Source organism: Thunnus albacares, chromosome 9, assembly GCF_914725855.1.
Source record: "Thunnus albacares chromosome 9, fThuAlb1.1, whole genome shotgun sequence".
NCBI lineage: Eukaryota > Metazoa > Chordata > Actinopteri > Scombriformes > Scombridae > Thunnus > Thunnus albacares.
The window spans coordinates 25705396-25717791 of NC_058114.1; the positions used below are offsets into that span (position 1 = coordinate 25705396).

A 12396-nucleotide genomic window follows, 5' to 3' on the forward strand; every position below is an offset into this window, starting at 1 on the left:
GTGATTACACACAATTATTTCAATTAGATGTCAGGAAGTAGTGCCATCATCATCAGACAGTAATCAGGTTGTGGTGGAGCAGTGGGAGACAGAAAGAGACAGCTCCTCTCATTCTCTTTCATTAAAGATGGAGGGGAACATTGCTGAGCATTTTTGCTTTTTTATTTTCTTCCTACTTTTCACAATGTGGCACACTTTTAGAGACGCGGGGAAAGACACTTTTGTACCCCCTGCAAGCTGTTCTCATCTCTGCTAATGAATGAAATCCATTTCTGGATCTCTTTCTAAGACAGGTGATGATTAGGGATTGAGTGGGACACAGAGAGAGCAGGCCTCCTGTTGTCTCCTGGACAGAGTCAAATAGAGCAGGAAGAGAGAGAAAGATATGAAGAAAGCCTTCTGGTTATATTTTATAGTAGGGAGCAGTTGTAATAATACCAGAGTGAATTCCTGTTGTTTCACTGAGAATTTCAAATCTAATTCAAATGCTGCCCATGTGAAGAATGACACACTCGACCAATTTCTTTCTTCCTTTATGTTTTTTGTAATCTTTCCTATTTTCTCTATAAAACAAAGTACGTGCAGTTAGTTAAAATATGGCATAAAGGAGAAATACAGTATATAACAAAACTGAGTACACTCCTGTGCAGTATCACTAAAATGTAACATGATTCAAAACTGTATAATTACAATATTATTACTTATTTGTAATTAAAAACAAGTTAGGCTAAATTGAAAATACAGGCCTCAAAGTACAACCTCAATGCAACAAAAATGATTACACCTGTGATTCTGATTAAGACTAAATGCCTGAACAAGGTTATAAAAGAACCTGTGAACACCACAACTTTCTTAATTTAGGCCTGGGTTGTGTCTGATCCAACACAGCTTCACATGGTGGGGAATTACCAGAACAAGAATCCAGATTGTGAGACTTCATAAAGATGGGAGAGGGTACAAGATCGTCAGTAGGTTACTGAACAGAAGCCAAACACAGTTGCAGCAGTGGTTAGGAGGTACAGGAGGACCCATACTACCAATAACAGAAGGTGCAGTGGCCGTCCTCGAAAAAGGACAGCATTCACAATTCACTGTTTACGCAATGTTGCATTGAAAAACAGACGGGCAAGTGCTTCTGTCTTGGCTCAAGGATTATTTGTGGAAATTGGTGTTTCAGTGACTGCTCAGACAGTTCATGAAGTCAACCTCTACGGACAACATCCAAAAAGAAAACCATTACTCACAAAACAGCACAAAACTGCAAGATTAAATGTTGCCAAAGAACATGAAAAGAAGACGAATATTGGTGGAACATTCTTTGGTCAGATGAAACCAAAAGAAATGTGTTTGGATCAGATGGGGTCTAGCATGTTTTGCGCAAAACTGGTCAGGACTACCGCAGTGACTGCATAGTGCTAACTGTAAAACATGGAGTAGGGAGTTTGCTGATATGGGGTTGCATGAGTGCAAAGGGTATAAGGGAGATGACATTTATAGATTGCACCATAAATGCAAATTTGTATACCCAAATACTGAATGAAATGATTCCCAGTCTCAAGAAGGTTGGCAAGAGAGGAATTTTCCAACATGACAAGGATTCCAAACACACTGCAAAAATCTCTTGAGTTTTTAAAGAAGAAAAAGAAAATTATGACCTGGCCAAGTATATCCCCTGATCTGAATCCAATAGAACACCTTTAGAGTATTTTAAAGAGGAAGGTAGAGCAACAAAACCCCTCCAGCAAAGAGCAGCCAAAAAGAATTATCTGTGAAGAATGACAGAACGTCTTTCCATAGATTTGTGCGAGAAGTGTACAAAATATTAAAAAAAATAAAAGAATGGAGTCTCATGAAGGGTGTGCTGACTTTTGTTGCAGTTCATTCTTAAATATGGATCTTTCATTATAATTTAGTTAGTCAAACATTCTGTTTTTCAATTGAATTGGCTTAATTCTTTTTTCGGTTTGGTCTAAAAACAAATAAAATTGTATTAAATGGACAGGATTTGTAATTACTTAACATTTTAGTGATGTTGACCATGTTTTAGTGATGTTGTACACTTAGTTTTGTTATATACTGTATAAACAAATAAATATAGGAAAAACAAACTTAACATTCTTGTTACCACTTTACATAAGAAAAAAAGAGATTCACTTTATGTTCTTCCATGTTGATCAGCAGGGTTTCGAGAGTTGAGATGGTTATGATGGTTTGTGGTGGTCTGTGTTTCTGTTGGAGCTCCAGTATACTGTCCTTGAGGAGCAGAATATACTATAGGAGCTCCCACGGGACTCAGGTATGGTAACAGAGCTAGCGCAGGAGCTGCCAGGGCTCTGTGTTGTGATAACAGAGGCTTTGCAAGAGGAGACACACACAGCATAATGAACAACCCACCGCCCGCTGCAGCACACAATGCACGCACATTTACACACATGTGCACACCTGCATACAACTCCGAAACATACATGCACTCACATGAAGTACATGTTCCTCTCTAATCCCATTTCTCCTCACATTGTATTATTTACAAACCCCATCATAATTAACAATGAAAGTGTGCACACACACACACTATTATGAGGCAGCCCAGCCCTCTGCAGCACATGCTTGGTTGCTTAGCCGAGGCCACGCTGACTGCATGTCTTACAGCAGCATCAGTATGCTACAGGCATGGTCCTGTGTATACACCACTCTCCTCTCCCTCCCTTCGTCCACCTCCCCTTTATGCCTCCCTCTCACTTCTGTCTTACCTCCATCTCTTTCTCTGAGCTCACTTGGCTCTTGTACTCCTTCATTCCTTTCCTTTAGTGTAAAACAGAGCCAGATTTGGGCCAGTTATTACTACAGAGCTGCTGTTTATTCACCTCTTTGCTCTTTTCAGCCTCCTTATCTTTGAATTGTGTGTGTTTCCCCCCTACTCCCGCACTATTCCACATCTCTCTCCACTTCATTTCTCCCCAGTCTACCCTCCTTCACCACGTCCTTGCATCACTGCTGGCTGCGCTTTTGAGTTTTCGGGTCCAAGTGGGGAACAGCATGCTAGGCTAATTATACCGTTAGGATCCAGCCATATTGGCTAATGTTGTTTTTCTTGTTTCTTCTCTGTGTTGTATTGTAACCAGGGGACGGACCCATTAATTGCCCTGCTGATGGCTGTCATCATCCACACCCCTCTATGTCCGACACAGAAGGGTAGAGTGTGTGTGTGTGTGTGTGTGTGTGTGTGTGTGTGTGTGTGTGTGTGTGCGTGTGTGGTTGTATGAGTCTCAGCGGGTGTCTGATGGGAGGGTGCTCAAGTGTGGAGGACTCATCATGGGTTATTAGGAGCATGCAGGGGGGCCATCAAGCGTGAGAGATAGAGGTGGTAGAGAGATGAAGAGAGAGAAGAGAGAATCATTCCTAGCCAAGTAGTGCAGGTCCTAAAGTGTGGCTTTGAAAGAAACTTGTCGAGCTCCTCTCCTCTCTCAGAAATCTTAGTATGGGTCAAGTCTTTCAAACTTCACACTCCCAGTTAGCAAAACAGGCTTTTTGATATAAATATGTAATTGTGCAGCTCCCTCCAGAGCCACAGAAGATGTACAAATGTTTTCACAGGCTCAGCAGTACTACCCATGACGAGTAAATTGACTGTGACTGTAAAAAATGGAGTGCTCCTTAACGTATGTCGGATGAACGAGTAATGTGTGGCACTCGGTGACAGACTTCAAATAGGTATACCATTTTACACTCACTCACACACATATACTGTATAGTATGCACATACATACATACAGTACACACACCGGCCTCTCTCATTGGCCACTCTTAATTTCCTGTGAAGCATCCTCACTGCACATGAAGGCAGATAAAGATAAAGGATAAGAATCTAGTCAGCCTAGTACGCCATGATTAATTCATTTCATATTCTGCTTGCCTAGAATGAATGTGCAGTTAATATTTAATATTCCTACGCTTTTTCACATGATTGCAACATGATTATGAGAGGGACACATAGTGGGTGTGCGTGTTTGGGAGGTGAGAGAGAGGGCAAAAGAGACAGGCAGCGTGAAAGAGCGAGGGTAAAATCACACATGTTGTAAATTGCATTGTTAATACTGTTTCTGCTTACCAGTAATGCTAATGTGACGCTTAAGTAATTGAAATTGAAAACAAAATTAGATTGAAAGAGACAATTAAGGAGAGGGAGCAGACGATGACTGGAGAAGGGGAGGACTAGGAGGAGAGAGAGTGACAGCCACAGCATTGCCATATGTAGTTCAGTGTGGGGGGTGAAATGTGTTCTGACACAGTTTTTGTGCTTCTGAGCAGCACAAGAATAAACACTGACTGCACCTCTAGCTGTATTTTCATGCTGTATTGCATGAGAACTCATTTTTTTCTCTTTCGAAGCACAACACTGATTAACTACATAGTGTTTGTAGTATATGTATCTTATACATTAAACTCTCCCCTCTGGAAACAGGCTGGAGTATAGAGACAGAGAGGGGGAGATGCAGATTTCAAACCATACAATAATAAAACAGTTGAAATGTGATTATTGTTTGTAATTGGAACCTTTAATAAGCCCGCTGTGAGGTCATGGTCTATTAATGATGTGCATACAATAATTTACCAGATTCACAAAGCAATAGAAAGTCTAGATAAGCGTTCATGATATTACACTCAAAACATCCCCAGCACATCTCTGCACATCTCTGCAGAGAAGGGTGTTATGGGTAAACTGTAGGTTGCAGAGGTGCCAATGCAAACATCTCGCAACAATATGTTGCATGAAGCCCTGCAGGTCAAAAACTAAACTGGAGGTGAACTGAAAGCGCTAATTTGTATGTTAAAATCTGTAAAGTACAAAGTATAAAACAACCTCATAAATGTCTCTGAGTGGCACCGTGTACATTTGCTTACTTCACACACACACTGCAGACAGTGTCATGTCATTGCAGTGGTTGTATTGTTAAGCTACATAATATGAAGTAAAAGCCATAGGGCTGATAGAGAAGTTAATTAGAGGCCAGGCCCAGTCATCCCCACCTTCTGACCCATTTCCACCCCTCCCATCACCCCCCTCTACATCTCCCCTCATCTGTCATTCACAGTCCCACCTCTGCTAATGAGCTTATTCTCAGCCTTACATTATGTCTGCAGCTGTACCTTTCTCTCCGTACAGTGCCGCTCGGCTTTTTTCTCCACCAGAAAGAGAGAGACGGCTATTCTATCCCACCATGTCTCCAATTAGATGCCCCTCTATTCATACTTCTGTCATTTCTCCATTTTCTCTCTATCCTCTTGTTTCTCTCATCTCCCGGTATTGGAAGCAGGCTGTAAAACAGGCTGCCTTATCCAAATGGAGACAAGCCCCGCGGTCACCATAGTTTTGTTACTGAGGCAGAGTCACATTAGCCTCTTTAGTCTGCCACTGTGTGTGTGTATGTGTGTGTATGCATGCGTGTGGCCCTGTGTGTGTGTTTTGAGGCTCTGTGTGACATTAGCCTCGCAGTCACAGGTAATGATCTCATCTCCCCGCTGGTGACTAGAGGCACACAAAGAATTACACACACACACACGTACACACTGTGAGAGGGAAAGATGGGGAGCAGAGATTGGTATTGTAATGGTTACTCTAATGGGCTACCTGACAAGTGCTTTTTCTTAATGCTATGCCCCCCTGTCTCCCCCTCCCCCTCCCTGTTTCTCCCTCACTCTCCTCCTCCAGGTGCATTTTCCTTCTTTGAGGAGCAGTGATATGGACACCAGGTGTGGTGACGTTCAGGTATGTGTTCTCATCTTATAGGATACTGTAAAATTCTTCATGCTCGTGTGTGCATTAAAAACACCACCTTATGAATAATGCTTCCCTGTCATCACATCATAACATGCCGTTTGTTCTACCAGTCAACCAGTCAGTACAGAATAGAACAGAATAGTGAAACAATGCTAAAACAAACCAGAGTACTTGGGCTGCAAACTCTGCTCCAAGAATGTTGTTTTGAACTTGTTGAAAAATGAATAAACTAACAGACAGTGAATGAAGCATTTGATGGTACACCCTGGGAAGACGCTTTTTGATTTGGTATTCAACACAGTAAGAAGTTGTTTTTGTCTGAATCCTACAGATTGATTTGTTGATACCACATTTCATATGGTGTCAATTCGACAAACTTTCCACTTGGCTATTAGATTCAACATTTGTTTAGGTTTTAAATCTTGCATCCCATCCACCTGCTATCAGATCTAATGTTTTTTAGCTCTCAGCAGCCTCTCCACACCACAGACACACTATGATGCTCTTATATTCCTGGCTCTCTATTTTTCTATTTATACCCGCTGAGATGAGCAATGAGCCCCAGGCAGCCCTCACTCACCACGCAGACACACAGGCACAGTTTCTCCTGTCAAACACACACACATGCTGTGAGTTAAGGCTGAGGTGGAGGTTAGAGGGTTTCATCAACAGTGTGTCTGACCATATGAATTAATGTAATGCAGTTAGCTGTATTGTCAAGCCTCAGGAAGCACACAGAGGACTGGAGTTCCTGCTGTGTCCTTGCTTTCAGCCTTGTATTCTGGCTTTTTGTTGCCCAACATCAAAGGGAAAATCCACTCTAAAAAAACAACATTTGCTATTCCTTCCTGTGATAATGCTCATTTCCAGGTTTGCAAACATGAAAATGCAATAAACAACGGAGTCAAGACAGTCTTGGCAGAGTCATGAAAAGAGACACATCCTGAAGCAAGACTGTGGCAGTAATTGGGGTGATTTTATGAGGCTATGGGCACAGCTTTTCAGTTGGTAGTCATGAAATTAAGTTTTTTTTTGGAATTTAAAAGCTCAAGTAAGTTTTATATGAATCCATAAAGTCACTTGACATCTGAATTATTGCCAAAGAAGTAGCATGAGAGAGGGTGTGCAGGTCAATACTGATATCACATGAGAAATATGCTTTGAAGTGAATTTTCTTTAGCTTTAATTAATTCCAGCAATCAAAAAACAATTAGCAGAGAGCTATTAACCTGTATGTTTGTCTGTGACCTCAACTAAAAGGTCAATTTATCAATTTAAGTACATGTCTTCACTTGTGCACCTGCACATACGTAGACATACAGGCTGGTGCACACAAAGGGAGAGAAAGAGAGAGCTGGAGTACCAACATGTAACTGAACCAGTTAAAAATGAATGAAGACCATATCCATGAGAAACAACCTATCTTGCATTATTTACAATGTTGAGAATACACCAAACTACATCAGCTTACCTTGGTCCACCTCCTCTGCCCTCTTTTTGCCCTTTCTTGTCCTTCCAGTACTACCATCACCCCCCTCACACACACACAAACACACAATCTGGTTGAGTGATTCACAGAGTTTACCAGAGGTTGAGCAGGGTCAGTATCATAACTCTTCAGTCCAGCGGAGCAGAGGGTAGAAGGGCAGAGGGAGGAATATACTGTACAGCAGATGCTCTTATCAAGTCTTATCAATTCACACTGATTTTTGCACTTGATTCTTGTACACTTGATGCATTTCTCCATGGATAAATGTACATGTACTGGTTGTCTGCAGTGAGGATTTTCCTCTGGGAGCATGAGGGTTTGTCATAACAGTCACTTTGAACAGGTGTTTTGTCAGGATGGAGATTTTAGATGAAATGCTGTGGAAGTAGCTATTTTAGAGGCACATGCTTGGTGTTGCATGGTGGCTAATCATGTCTTTTTGACATCTGAGAGATGATAGGGTACAGTGGATTACAAATGGAGGATGGATAAATGTCTCTGTGACTTTAGAGTTTGACTGAATTTAGTTAGTCCATGGATACTCCATGATTGGCACTCTCACCATTTAGCAAGTGTAGGAGACTGTGTGTTGGGGGGCTTACTAATAAAAACATATTATTTGATATGTATATTATAAATCATTTTATACCACCTTTCCTTGGAAAAACACCTCTCCTTTTCTTACATTAAAATTTCTCCTTCTGTAGTCATTTCCAGTGCCTTCACTGTTTAATCAAGCTATAGATTATTCCACTACATTACACCAGCTACTGCAGAAGTAAGATTAATTAATAAATAGATAAATAAAGCTTCATTGACAACTTTTTTCCTTCAAATGCAGTTGCTAATGTTGCTGCTTAAGTTATCACCACTGCCTCCTGTCACCTCCAGTAAGACCATGTTAATCTTCTCCTACTAATAACCTCTTTTAATTACTTCACTGACACAAATTATATTCCTATTATGATACATGCACATATTCATAATTCTTTAGAATACGATTAATGTATATTTATGTTTCAATTTTGTCTCATTTTGAAATTCTCTTACACATTGTCTCTCATTGTTAAACACACTGGTGTCACACTGGCACCTGCCACAGACATTACTGCTGCCATGTAGCTGTTATGCATTAAGGTCTTTCTAAAAGCTCTCAATTGGCATCAATATAGCATCACATTACTATCAAATTGTCATAGAAGCAATCTTCAAAAGACTTTCTGAGGAAATTAAGGCTGCAGTGACATGTGGTGCAGTTGCTGTCATATCAGAGTGGTTCAGGGTGTCAGGCCTGATAGAGCACATTGAGTTCAGGCTGGCAGCAGAGGTCACACAAAGGTGGGATCAGATACCCTTTACTTCCCCTCCCTTCTAAGGCAAGCTGTGGTGTGTGTGCGCATGTTCCCATATCTGCATATGCATGAAACATATTAATGAAATATGATGACATATGACGGATCCTCCCAGAGGCAAAGCCCTCAAAGTTACACATCCTGATAAAAGCAACATGTGTGACATTTCAACAGAGTACATCTTTATATCCAACCCCCTGTGGGTTAAGACAAGCACATGTACACACACACACACTAGCTCCCTCTCCCCTCTACCTTAACCGACTGTGCACAAGTCAACCTGTCACCCAGATTTAAGTCATGTTCATTGTCAGAAGTCGTTCCCTCTCTGCGTGTCTCTCTTTTTTTTAATTTATGTACATATGAGAATACAATAAGCCTGTCGCTTTTGTCAAAACTCAACTCAAAACTCCAGAGTTTTCTGATTCAGTATATTTTTTCTCTCCTGAACATCTTCACCTCATCTTTCTGCATTTGTCGGGCTCTTGATATTCTGATCCATCGGAGTTATTGAAGAGTGACATGCTTTGATAAATATGGTTATGCTGTGATATTTTGTCTGTCGAGGAGGATCCAGCATCAGCTGCCTTCCCATTCTCTCTTTCATTGACACACCCACACACAGCTAAAAAGGTGGTATGGGAGATAGTAGGTGAGACAGGTCACTGTGTACTTGTGTGCGCATTTGGGTCAAAGCTAATCATATTCTAGTCTAGATCTCAAATTCACCTCCAGACATATTGACACCTTTTCAGAGGAGACTGTGTCATTTACAGGTGTCAACCGATGTTTGATTAGTGTCATGATGGAAGTGGCCAAATTTGAATATGGTACGGATGGATGAGATGTGGAGCACATGGTTATAGTTAAAGTTTTTAATAAGGTGCAGCATCCAACATTGCAACAAACATTATGTCTTCATCAGAGTAAGTGTCCAGCTAATAAAGCATCTCATAAGATGGACAGATTTGGGCATTGTTTATGTCCAGCAAATGCCATTCAGCTACAGCATATACAAATCATAGATGCAAACACATTGCCTTTTGGCAAAATTTGCCATTTTGAATGAAAAATATGGCACCTGTATGATTTGTGCAGATGCACCTTCAATGCAGGACCCTGCTTTACCTCATGTTTGCAATAAAAATGCTGTTACTGCTTTTTAAAGGGGACCTATTATGCTTTTCCTTATTTTCATTCATATATATAAGGTTACAATGTCGGATGTTCATATTAAACATGGCCAAAGTGTCAAATAATGAGGTAAATGTATGTAGAAGTGTAATCCCTGTGAGCAAAAAGCACCAGCTTCAGACTGCTCTGAATGCTCGGTTTTCAACAGTTTTTTCTACGTTCAGCCCGAGCCATCGTCAGCTTGTGATGGATTTCTTTATTTGGTCATCTGCTCCATGCACAGTGTGTAAGTTCACTGCTCCACTCTGCTAACTTTACAGGGTTTTTCCATTGTTTTGGGGGAAGTCATGCTGAGCCATGACTCAAGTCATGCTGGCATGCTGTGAGTGTTCTTCCATTACACAGCAGGGCAAAGTAAAATAAGTTGTTTTCCTGTTGGAGGTATCATGGTCGTCTGCAGCTCTTCATCAAACATCATCATCAACTGTGGCTTTTTCTGCTTGTACTATTCCTCCTTGCATTATTATTTTTTTTTATTGGGTTCTGGCAACAATGACATATACTTCCACAGTGTTTCCCTTAAAATAGTATAGGCCTTGCGGGCCGCCAGGCCAACAAGAATCCCCGCCAGGCCAAAAATAAAATTTTTAAATGCCAAAAATAATGCCAAATATCCATTAATTTGCAAATCAATAGCGTTTGGGAACCGCTAAGCAGCGCTGTCTTGAAACGTGAGTTAATGTCTGTCCTTTTAAGGAATAGGGCAGAGCGTAACCAAATGAGTGGTTAAGCAAGAGAGCGAGCAGCAGAAAATAATGGTGAATGCGAGCAGAACAGAGGAAAAGGTTAGCAATAAGTTGTCAGTCTGGTGGTAAATGTAAAGTACAGACTACAGTGTGTCAGTTATAAATAAATGCTGCAGCTTGTCAAGACCATGAAAAGTCACGTCTGTTGTTTCCCCAACAGCTGGAAGGGCTTAGCTCCAAAGTTAGCAACAATGGGTTAGCCTAACCTGACGACGCTAAATAGATAAATAGAAAATGGAGAAATGTGTAGCTGCCTGCTAATCTATGCCAAATCGTCCAATGCAGGGGTATCCTTAGAAATCCAGACTTTGAGAATGGTTTTCCTTGCTATATATAAGACTATTCCAATCAGTTTAGCATTGTGGCTATTCCTTGCACTGTCCACTTTAGCTGCCAAAATACACTGAAGAGGTGATAGTTGCAAATCATATCCAATCAAGGTAACCACTTCATCCTTCACTTCTCTCCTAAATGTTTGTATCTTCGCACACTTCCAAAACGTGTGTGCATACGTGCCAATTTCTAAATTGCATTTAGTACATTTAGGAGAGCTTAGACCAAGCTTGCCCTTCAGCAATGGTGTACAATGAAGCCTATGTAATATTTTGAATTGTGTTTCTCCATCAGTATTACAGCTCAGAATAGCAAGTGTATTTTCTATAACTGCTGCCTAGAGATTTTCTTCTATCTGACATTCTATATCAACCTGTCATTGCTTTTGGATGTGATCAGTAGAATAATTAAAATTTAGACCAAAGGTTTCATACATATGAGAGATAAATCTTTTTGGTATGGGTTGTTTAAGAATGTCTTCCAAGAAAGACACATTTGGAGCATGTATATGTTTTGGTATATTATGTCTTATCTGTAAACAGTGGAAAAAATTAGACTGTTGTAAAGAATATTTATTCTTCAAGCCCTCGAATGACTCTATTGTTCCTCCGTCATAGAGTTTAATAAGCTGGTCCAGACCCTCTTCCTGCCAGAGTCTAAACACTGAATCCTGATATGAGGGGCAGAAATCTGTATTTCTCCATATGGGAGCCAGAAGTGAAAAATGATTTTTAAGTTTAAGACATATCTTAATCGGATACCACAGTTTCTAGACTCCATATCAATCCATGTATTTGTAACATCTGGATTCACCCATTTGTATATATACTGCATTTGTGCTGCCCAATAGTATAGCTGCATATTTGGGACTCCCAGTCCCTCATGTTCTTTGCCTCTTTGTAATTTACCTATTTTTATTCTGACCTTTTTACCCTGCCAAATGAATTTGTAAACATTCTGAAGTGGGCTCATCGGGAGGGTGGCCTTAAAGAGACAGGAGTGAAGACTGCCTGTTAGAGACAGAGGCTGAACTGAGGGGCTGCATAAAGGCCAATATAAGATAAATAAGGAGTTTTTTGAACTGTGAATCATGCAAAGCTACTTTAGTGGAGTCCAAAAATACAAATATAGCTGGAAATGAGCATAATAGGTCCCCTTTAACTGAGCCTCAGTACTGTTACCTTGCTATCTTAAATGTAGCAGTGAGAAGCAGAAAAATGATTTAGGAAGAAAAATTGTCAGAGAGGGGCGCATAGCTTAGCTGCAACAACAAGCACTTGAAATGTTGGTACAGGCCAAAAACACGGAGAAAATGATGAGGCCTTAAAATATCTTTATGTGTCTGTGTGTGTCAAATAATACATCAATAACTTCTTAGATTAACTGTTCAGTCTATAAAATGTCAGATAAAAGTGAAAAATGCCCTCCAGAATTTCACAAAGCCCATGGTAAGGTCTGAAACCCAAAGATTTTAAGAGTCCTCATATTTGACAACATTATTAA

At 40.5% G+C, this 12396-nt stretch overlaps 1 protein-coding gene across 18 annotated transcripts in view; it reads left to right on the forward strand.

Moving 5' to 3' along the window:
- Positions 1 to 12396, forward strand: part of dab1a (DAB adaptor protein 1a) — a 239874-nt gene that overhangs the window by 148732 nt on the left and 78746 nt on the right. For all 18 annotated transcript variants that reach the window (XM_044360753.1, XM_044360755.1, XM_044360762.1 and 15 more), the window contains one exon: positions 5711 to 5767. The gene's annotated coding sequence lies outside the window, so the exon portion shown is untranslated. The remainder of the gene's footprint in view (positions 1 to 5710; positions 5768 to 12396) is intronic.